Genomic DNA, 11,170 nt, shown 5'->3' on the forward strand with positions numbered 1-11,170 from the left:
AAAGGGGACACTGTTTATTTCTAAGCTACTTTTTAAAGAAAAAGAGTTTTAAGGGAAATAATGTTTATGCCATTCTTTCTGCAGAATTTCGATAACACATCTCATGGTGTCTATGTGTAGCATGCATTAGTATTGCTTGCATCTGCAGAATCCAGAAACTCAGCTATCATCTCTTTGTTCCTTTCCCTCTTTTCATACTTAATCACATGTATTGAGAAAGTGGTAGTTTGTGGCCAATGAAATGCCTACTCCAAGACATCTGGCAAAGTGGAGGGTGTTGCCAGCACTCCTAGAAGTCACATGGATATTTCAAGACAGAGAGACACATGAGCTACCTGCATCTTAAAGCTTCATCGCAACAAATTATTGTCATAAATACTAGTGGTCACTATCACAGAAAGTGTCCATGTAATTTCCCTTTGATTTCTTGCCATTTCCAGGTTTTACACAAGCTTACAAATGGTAGCTCAGTAAGTTAAAGGCTTTGAACAAATCCTAGGCTTCTTTTTGGTTTTTTTTGGTCCAACTTTTGACAGTGAAACCAGCCTGAAGGGCCCAGCCTGGCAAGGCAAATTCCCAATGATTTATGCAATGTCACTTTCTTGATGATTAACCTGAATAAATCATGCTGGTATTTTCAGCATTGCCCTTTATATTCTTATCAATTTTCAGAGCAAGAAGAAATTAGCCCAGTCCTCTCATTGATCTTGTGAGGGAAATTGTTCACAACAGGGCTTCTACTGCTAAACAATGAACACTACAAATAAGTTATCAGTTTACTTTTAATCAATAAAGCTTCTCATGATGCATTATTCTGGCAATTGGTCTAAATCACTGTGACTATAACTGTTGTTTTCAAAACCTTTTAATCTAATTGGAAAATCTTCCTTTGTACTAGTAATAAACACTCACTAAACTGTCTGCACCTAATTGAGCTATAATAATTTATGGGTGCTCCCTCCTGTTGTCCCCCTTTTAATCAGACAGACCACTTTATGTCTTTAACTAATGAAACCTAAGAATCCACCCTGTAGATCTGGTCAAATGTCACTAGTGAATAAATCTTCATTAACACCGGCAGGTTCTAAACCTAGTCTCCATCTTAATTTAATTATTTCCTCACAATTGTACTTTTGTCAGGTTGCAAACACTTTTCCTCCATTTCTTCAAGAAACATGCTTTCATCAGCAGATCTACTTATGCAGCACGGCCCCTGGGCAGCCAGAGTCTGTGTATCCCTTGGAATGAAAGTACAGCTGACTCGCTAGTCTAAGCAAGACCAGGTTTCCAGTCACGGGTACTGCTTCTGTTTCGGCTTCCTCTGCAACTTCTTCTACTTACTACTTTTGTCAGGGTAAAAACACACTTTTATCAGTTCCCTCAAGGGGTCTAAACCCTAGTAAGTTAAAGCACACCACCAAAAATCAGAAAAGAACAAAAGATAACCCACATTTGTTAAGAAGAATAGAAAATTCCCCTAATAGCTATTTATCCCAGTAGGAAAGTTTTCTTTGGAAACTGTGGTCAGAGCGCAAGGAGTTAGTTAGATGATATTAAGATTGGAGGAGTGTCACAAAGCTGGCACCTACCAATGACCGACCAGATCCTCTGGAAAGTCTCCATTAACTATATCTGTGATGAGCTGACATAGAACTTATTTCCATGAACTGTTCTCAGAAGCACTGACTGATCACGTTTATTTAAAAAGTTTTCTTTTTTGAATCCCATCTGCTTCATTTTGAACCATGACATTATATGATTTATATGATTCCAAAAAAGCATACCACCCACAAGTGACTTGGGTACCTTAAAATTAGTAAAAGAGAGATAGATGCTAACAAGCAGGAGCTGGATCGGAAGAAAAAGCAATAATATTAGCCACGAGAGAGCTAGTTTAATTGCTACTTAACAAATGCTTATGTGGTTTTAACCATATGTCAGGTACTCTAAGTCCTTTGCAAATTTTAATATTTAAAAAAACCCAAAGAGGTTGCTCTTATTTTATAAAAGTAACATTTTCCAGCTGAGGGAACTGAGACACAGAGAGTTTAAGTACCTTGTTAGAGTCAAAGAACTAAGGAGAGGTAGAACTGGAAACCAAGTCCTGGTAGACAGGCTTTGGAGTTCATTCTTTTTCCTTCACATTATGCTGTCATTTTGCACAACTGTTATCTGGCTTGATTCTGAGTTCCAGAATGTAGGGCAAAAATGGAGCATAATGATACCTCAGGGAAGACATTCCTCTTGGTATTTAATTATAAAAAGATGTCTTTGCACTTATTCTGGAGAACTACAGTCTCTCAGAATAATCATCCAAAAAAGATTCTGTGGCTTAATGAATGGGGGAACTTTAACCATGTTATAACTTCTTTGGAAATTCACAAAGCACATTAGTATGCTGAAGGCTTTGGATGTGCAATGAAGACATTGCATGGGTATAAACTAGTATTTGCAAACCTGCCCAACATTGGAACAATGTTTTCTGGAACACTCACTAAAATCTTGCAGAACTAATAACTCACTGTGAATCACTTTTATAAGAAAGTTGTGAAAGTCTTATTTAATGTGGGTCCTTAGTGGGGCGCAGAATAATATACTCAACATATCCTTGGCGAAAATCCAAAAAACAAATACTGCATTGGTTTTTACATACTTTCATCAACTTTTTGTTTTTTAATTGAATGATTAACACTGAAGTACAATGTGTTAATGGAGAAAGCAATGGCACCCCACTCCAGTACTCTTGCCTGGAGAATCCCAGGGACGGGGGAGCCTGGTGGACTGTCGTCTGTGGGGTTGCACAGAGTCGGACACGACTGAAGTGACTTAGCAGCAGCAACAATGTGTTAAAGATGGTCCTGAATAAAGCTAGACTATATATAATCTTCCTATGGTCATTATAGGAAATGGAAACTGAGTACTTGCCACAATTTCCAAAACTATTACTTATATTATTCATGTTTCATATTAGTTGCTTCCCAGTTGAAATTTTGAAAAATACTTATTAAGATAATCTTAAACCATGCATCAAATGGGAGTAAAGTAAGTGTATTCCACAATACAAGAGTTTTTAGGTCCATAAGGGAGGTCGTCTTTTCTCACCCTGGGGGCAATTACTGACCCCCCCAAGCCTTGTTCTTCTGATAAGTTGTTTTTTTTTTTTTTTTTTTTTTTTTGTTCTTCTGATAAGTTTTACGTAGCCTTTTCTATTTTAGGTCTACAGTTGACTTTCGTGTAGTGCCCACAGTGTGTCTTTATGCAGTACTGGAGAAGTTCTTATCTTTTCCATTTATGCTTGACTATTCTTCAGTGGTTCAGAGTATGAGCTTTAGACTGGTCAGAATGTGGTTAGACATCTATCATCCACTTGTTAGTTTTGCAACTTTGGTCAAGTTACTTTACCTTGATAAGCCTTTGCTTCTTGACTTATACAGTGTGAATAATGATAAAAAAAAAACCAATTCAAATGGTTATTGTGATGGCTGACATATGCTTATGAAGTATCAAGTGTGGTATGCAGGTATCACTCAGCAACTGGTGTCTATCCCTATTACAGCTTCAAACTAAAGCTTCTGTTGGACACAGAGGAGGGCTTGTTAACAGATTTCTGAGTTTTACTCCCAAAGTTGCTGACTCAGTGGCTCTGGGACAAGTCCTGAGTATCCTCATTACTAATAACTTCCCAAGTAATGCTGCTGCTATAGGTTTTAGGATCATATGGTGAGAATTAATGCCATAGAGTTCCTGACAAATGTTTTATAAAAAGAGATGCTGTCTCGAAACATGTATATTATCTAGGGTGAAACAGATCACCAGCTCAGGTTGGATGCATGAGACAAGTGCTCGGGCCTGGTGCACTGGGAAGACCCAGAGGGATCGGGTAGAGAGGGAGGTGGGAGGGGGGATCGAGGTTGGGAATACATGTAAATCCATGGCTGATTCATGTCAATGTATGGCAAAAACCACTACAATATTGTAAAGTAATTAGTCTCCAGCTAATAAAAATAAATGAAAAAAAAAAAAAAGAGAGATGCTGTCAAAGTAATCATACTGTATCAGGAACATTTATCAGAGGCATTTAACATATACACCTATTAGATATGTTAAATAAAAAGGCCTTTAGGCAGAATTATTGTCTTAGAATCTGCCAAGAATAGTACTTGTGAAGAGGTACACAAATGTCTTCAGCTGGTCTGCATTTGTCTTTTATTGGCCTGAGATGATTTCTTCTTCCAGAACAGCATTGCATTCAAGCTTGGTGCTAAGCAGCAATGTTTTGTTTCATTGTTGTTCTGTATCAAATTCCCATGCTGTCACATTATTGTGGTCTGACTTATTAGAGCCCATTTTACACTCTCCCAGGTCTGTCTCAATGATGCCATCAGGATGGTTCTCCCCTAAAAGTTACCCAATGAGAAGTACCATTCCTGAGTCACTGTGGGCTCCCGAGTATGCAGCCTGACTAGAATCATTGAAAAGTTCATCTTTTCACCTTAGAACAGACGGAAGCAGCTGGAGGAGATGATAGACAGAAGAGGAACAGACTTCATTATACCTTCTGAGTTAATATGGACCTGGGAAAAATACAATGATTTCAAAGTTTGTCCTGGTAATTAGGAAAACCTTCTTAATTAGAGATAATGTCAGAAAGGTAGCTATTCTCCCAAATTCCAGCTCACCTACCATCTGCTACTGATAAAGGTTGGCAATTAAGGAATGTTAAGAGTAGGTTCTAATTTCCTTCCTACACACATGTCTTGTTCCCTTGTTGCTATTTGATAGCCTTAATTGAAGCCCACGTGTGAATCACATCTTCTGCTGCATGCTGGCTCCTTCTGCCTGAATATGCAGAAACCATCATAAATCCAAAGTTGCCCTCTCCTAAATGTCTGTTGTTAGAAACATAATCCTATACTTTTCAACTTTTCTGTGTGTACTCATCTATTTATCCATAATTACTCTGAGTGTGGCAGTGATAGCAGCTCTAAATTTAATTCCCCAAGAATGGCGCTTGCTATTAACCTAATCCTTCTCATTGGTAAACGATGATGCAGTGAAGTGGCAGCCTTTCTCACCAAGCCCTCACCAGTGTACTGAAATCTGTGTGGTCACATTCTATCCACGTCACCTCTTTTATAAGTCCTAGAGACAAATTTTAGCATCTCTATTTTTAGTAGGGAAATTTTGTTTCCTGTGCTTTGGGTACTGCCAACAGAGAACAGAAAAAGAAGAGCAGTATTATGCTGGAAGTAATTTATGACTGTCTGCCAAGGCTCTGGTTGTGTGGGAATCAAGAGCTTGTTTGCCCTCCTACTGTCAGATAAAACTGTGACATTCCGGCTCCATGTTGCCATGGCGTCTTTTGGAAGAGAGATTCACCTCACTGCACTGACCTGGAAAAGTACAAAATAACTGTTTCATTGAGGCCATCATAAATATATCTCTACATCTCTATGAATGGTGTCTGGAATCCACGCAAGATCTCTATCTGCATTTACAAAATTTATTTATATCCAGCATCTGTTTGATTTTTCAGTAATTATTTGAGCAAAAACTGAAGACCTAGATCCTGATAATTTTTCACTTTATCACAGAATGCAAAAAAGCAGCAAAATGCAGGCAGTTATTCTTTGTGGAGCACTTTTAGAAGCAAAACCATATGCTGTTCTTATTTGTGATAATTATAAATGTTTAAATATTTAAATGTAGTTGTTTTGAAATCTTAAAAAATTAACTCCAAAACAAACAACTTAATGTTAACAACTCAATATCTAGAATGTCTTACATACAAAAAATTAATTGTTTATACATATACCTGTGCAGATGATTGCAAATGGTTTTCATGTGTTTGCATGAATAATCAAAGTAGACCATACATTAATGCATAATTTTTTCTTTTCAAATAGTCCTCCTAGCACTTGAAGTCTTTGAATTTTAAAGTTAGGACTTCAAAACCATCTACTCTACTGATTTGCAAGCTTGAATATTCATTATACTAAGCTTTGGAGCTAAAGCATACATACTTGAACCCCAGGTAGGTATGAATAGGAATTTGAGATTCTTATTCACTGGATGGATAAGAATGGGAACCTGGCATGTATATTTTTAGAGGTTTCACAGATCACTCTGATGGGCACTTGTATTAGTTTCCTAGAGCTGCCATAAAAAATTATCATAAACTGGGTGGCTTAATACAATGGAAATGTATTCCCTCACAGTTTAGGAGGTTGGACATCTAAAATCAAGGTGTCAGCAGAACCATGTTCTCTGTGAAAGCCCTGAAAAGAAGAATCCTCTCTTGCCTCATTTTAGCTCCTGGGGTTGCTGGCAATCTTTATTATTTCTGGGCTTGCAGCTGCACTGCTCCATTCCCTGCATCTGCAGCCACATGTTCTTCTTCCCTTTAGGTCTGTGTTTCCATATTTCTCCTTATAAGGAGACCAGTCATTGGATTTAGGACTCTAGCTATCCAGAATGATCTCATTATAACTTGATTACATCTGCAAAAATCGTATTTCCAAATAAGGTCACATTCACAGGGACCCAGGGTTAGGAAATCGATATACGGGTGTGGGTAGGGAAGTGACACAATTTAACCAACTAAAGTACTCAAAGTAAAAAGTTCTGAACTAGTGTCTAAAATCCACTGATACCACTGTGTTTAAAACAGAGAAGTTAACAACTTATATTACTTCTCTCTTGCTCTGTAAGAAACTGCTTCCCCCACACACAATTAAAATAATAAACTTTTATTATTCAACAGTTTAGGAGGATCAAAGAATCCAGAAATAGCTTAGTTGGGTTGTTTTAGCTCAGGTTCTCTTATGAGGTTTTAGTCAAAACTGGTGTTTGAGGTTATAGTCATCTGAGGCTTAAGTGGGGTTGGAGGGTCCACCTGGAATCTCACTTGGTTCTGCAGTGTTAGTTGGCTTTAGGTCCCAGTGCCTCACCAGGTCAGCCTCCCCAGAGGGATGTTTGTAATGTGGCAGCCAGCATCTATCAGAATGAGGGATCTCAGATAGAAATGGAGAAACCAAGGCAGAAGGCCTTTGGTAACCTAATCTTGGAAGTGGCATACCTTTGTTCTGTCATATTTAATTAGTGACACAGACAAAGGAGAGGGCCATACAAAGTTTAATACCAGGAGGCATAGATCAGTGAGGGCCCTGTCGGAAGCTGGCTAGCATGGGTGGCATGTCAGGCATTTTGACTTTAGGACCAGAAACATAATCTTTGCCACTCAAGATGTGATCCAAGGGTTGACATTACTTGGGAGCTGAGTAGAAATGCTGAATCACAGGCTATATCTCAGACCTAGTGAATTAGAACCTTTCGTTTAATAACATCTCCAGGTGATTTGCACACATGCTATATTCTGAGAAGCACTAGGCCAGAACAAATTAATGACTCAGACACATTGCCCTTTACAAAGTAGTGCTTTGAGCAGTACCCCTAGTCCAGAAAGACTGTCATTGCTTGAAATCTGCTATGAACCTGACTTTGGGACAGAGCATAAGACACTCCAAGAGATCAACATTTTCCCCTGGTGGCGACACTATCTTACTGTAATCATAATGACATTTTACCCTTTTACCTGGTCACACAAATTTTATTTAACCCAGTTGCTTCAAAGGTATTTATTTTGGGGGGCTTCCCTGGTGGCTCAGTGGTAGAGAATCCAGCTGCCAATGCAGAAGACATGGGTTCCATCCCTGATCCAGAAAGATCCCACATGCTGTGGAGCAACTTAGCCAGTGCCCCACAACTATTGAGCCCGTGCTCCAGAGGCCGGGAGCTGTTACTGAGCTCACGTGCTACAACTACTGAAGCCCACACACCCTAGAGCCCATGCTCTGCAAAAAGAGAAGTCACCACAATGAGAAGCCTGGGAATCACAATTAGAGAGCAGCCCCTGCTCTCAGCAACCACAAAAAAGTCCACACAACAACAAAGACCTATGTGGTCCACACACCGACCACAGCCAATAAATAAATAATTTTAAAAACAAATCTTCTTTAAACAAGATATCTACTTTTAAAATACAAGAGTCCACCTAAAGAATAAAAATCTACAGTAGCAATATTAAAAATGTATCACATCCTCCAAAGGTCATATGGTCCCAAACTGTAATGCTCTTTTCAGAAACAATGCCATGCATTTCCAGCCTCTTAAAATTTTGAAGGAAAGATTATGGCCTTGCCCTCAAATCACTGAAGCCAGTGGTGAACTGAATCTAGCTAGAAGTACAACAAACCTCAGACCAAAATAAAAGATTATATTAACTCAGGCCTTTGTACCAACAGTTTAAGAGAAGAAGAGGCATGATGTCCAATAAAACATTGTACACCGCTTCCCAAAGCCAAGGAAAATTTCTCAGCTACATGGAGGATAGCAAAGACCATCACGGTGCCAAACACCACAGATAGGAGTCCAGATGCCCCTACCCACTTCATCTTGTTATCAGATTTTGCAGGGAAAACAATGCATCAAGCAATGTATAAAATAATGCTTCACTTACACAGAGATGGACAACAAGTGATCAGCTTCTGTAGTGAGTGTTGATTCCTCATGGCCTGCAGGTCTCTCTCAGGAGCCAGTGCAGGGGAGTTCTCCTATGTACAGCCTCATGCTGCAGTGGAAGGGCCCCGTGCCATCCCTGTAAAAGACAGACATAGTGGCAGGGTTGGTCAAGGGCCCTAATGGCACATATTCAAGCAGAACCACAGAGAACCCACTGAACATGAAACAGGGAAAGGTTATTTCTACACACTAAGCATGACACAGGCTGTGTAAACTCTTAATTTTTTTTTAAATTGAATGAAAGATTCTTTAATTTCTATAATGCTTTACAGTTTTCAAAATTTTTACACACACATGATTTTATAGAATCCCATAATAACCATTTTAAAAAGTTCCTTACTCCTATATTGCGCCCCCCTCCCCCTTCACCACTTGTAACCACTAGTTTGTTCTCTCCCCTGCATTGGCTGCCTAGAGAGACCTGCAGGCCATGAGGAATCAGCACCCATTACTCTTGCCTAGAGAATTCTGTGGACAGAGGAGCCTGGTGGGCTGCTGTCCATGGGGTCTCACAGAGTCAGACATGACTGAAGTGACTTAGCATGCATGCATGCATTGGAGAAGGAAATGGCGACCCACTCCAGTGTTCTTGCCTGGAGAATCCCAGGGACAGAGGAGCCTGGTAAGCTGACGTCTATGGGGTCGCACAGAGTCGGACATGACTGAAGTGACTTAGCATGCATGCATGCATTGGAGAAGGAAATGGCGACCCACTCCAGTGTTCTTGCCTGGAGAATCCCAGGGACAGAGGAGCCTGGTAAGCTGACGTCTATGGGGTCGCACAGAGTCAGACATGACTGAAGCCGCAGCAGCATAGAAGCTGATCATGCTTTGTCCATCTCTGTGTAAGTAAAGCATCATTTTATCCATTGCTTGATGCATTGTTTTCCCTGGAAACTCCGATAACAAGATGAAGTGGGCAGGGGCATCTGGACTCCTATCTGTGGTGTTTGGCACAGTGATGAGTCTGTTTCTTTTTCTGTTTTATTCACTAGTTTGCTGTATTTTTTAGATTCCACATATAAGTGATAACGTATAGTATTTGCCTTCCTCTGACTTATTTTACTTAGCATAATGTCCTCCAAGTCTATCCATGTTGCTGTGAATTGCAACATTTCATTTCCGTTTATGTGTGTGTGTGTTATTTGCTCAGAGTGGTGTCTGACTCTTTGTGACCCACAGACTATAGCCTGCCAGGCTCCTCTGTCCATGGAGTTCTCCAGGGAAGAATACTGGAGTGGGTTGCCATTACCTTCTTCAGGGAGTTATGGCTGAGTAGTATTCCATTGTATGTGTGTACCACATTTTCTCTATCCATTCATCTGCTGATGGACACTTAGGTCTCCATCCACTTAGTATTGTAAATAATGCTGTTATGCACATTGGGCTGCATGTATCTTTTTCAATTAGTGTTTATGTTTTTTCAGACATATACCCACATGTGGAATTGCTAGATCATATGCTAGTTCTATTTTTAGTTTTGTGAGAAATCTCCATACGCTTTTCCATAATGGCTGCACCATTTATATTTCCATCAACAGTGTAGGTGGCTCCCTTTCTCTTGGTTAAGGAAGTGTTCCAGGCCCAAGGTCCATTCTTATGAGGTTGAGTGGGAGTCAAAAGACTAAACATGAGCCTGCCTTCCCCAACACACAGATTTTTCTATGTGGAAAATAATATTTATTTAATGTCATACTTTCTTAATATTTTATGATAAAAACTTAAGACACATAAAGAAGTTAAAAAATACATATAGTCAAAAGAGGAAAGAGTCAATAAAATCAGACTCAGAGGTTGCTCAGATGTTGGAATTTTCAGATATGACAGAATAACTGAGAAATAATGTAGTGTTCTAGAGCAAAGATTAGCAACTTAAGGGGACAACAGGAGAGAGGTGGAAACTATAGGAAGAACCAAGATTGGAGTTTCTATGGATAAAAAATATGATATAAATCACAGAGAATTTATTTGATGGGCTAATGTGGTCTGGGCAAGATGGAGGAAGATTTAGTGAACTTGAATCAATGTCAGTGAAACTTGAATCTGATACTTATGAACACAGATTCAAAATCCTTGACAGAATATAGTGAATAAAATTATGCAATACATAAAAAGGATAATCCATCATGATCAAGCAAAGTTTTTCAGAAATGCTCAGTTAGTTCAGTATTAAATTTTACCAACTTAATTACCATATTATGAAGAAAATATAAACTAACCTCAGTAGGATCAGAACAGGCATTTGATAAAATTTAGCACTCATTTTGAAAAGAAGTTTCAGTAAGTGAGGAATAAAAAGAGGCTTCCAAGGCCTGATCTATGTATGAAAAACCTCATACACCCAACACCATTCTAAGTGATGATATTCACTTTTCCTTTAAGACTGGGAATAATGCAAGGATATAGACTCTGACTGCCATGCTATAATATAGTCCCATTATATTTTGGAATCACAGGTTCTCACCAAGTAAGCTAAGGTAGCCTTATCCAGGGAAGTCTTATCCTCTACTTGTCTTTTTCTTCCATCCTAGAATTTGAAGATAAATGTATCATAGTGATAGGAGATCAAACCAGTCAATCCTAAAGGAAA

This window comes from Cervus elaphus, chromosome 17, assembly GCF_910594005.1.
Source record: "Cervus elaphus chromosome 17, mCerEla1.1, whole genome shotgun sequence".
In the NCBI taxonomy this organism is placed as follows: Eukaryota; Metazoa; Chordata; class Mammalia; order Artiodactyla; family Cervidae; genus Cervus; species Cervus elaphus.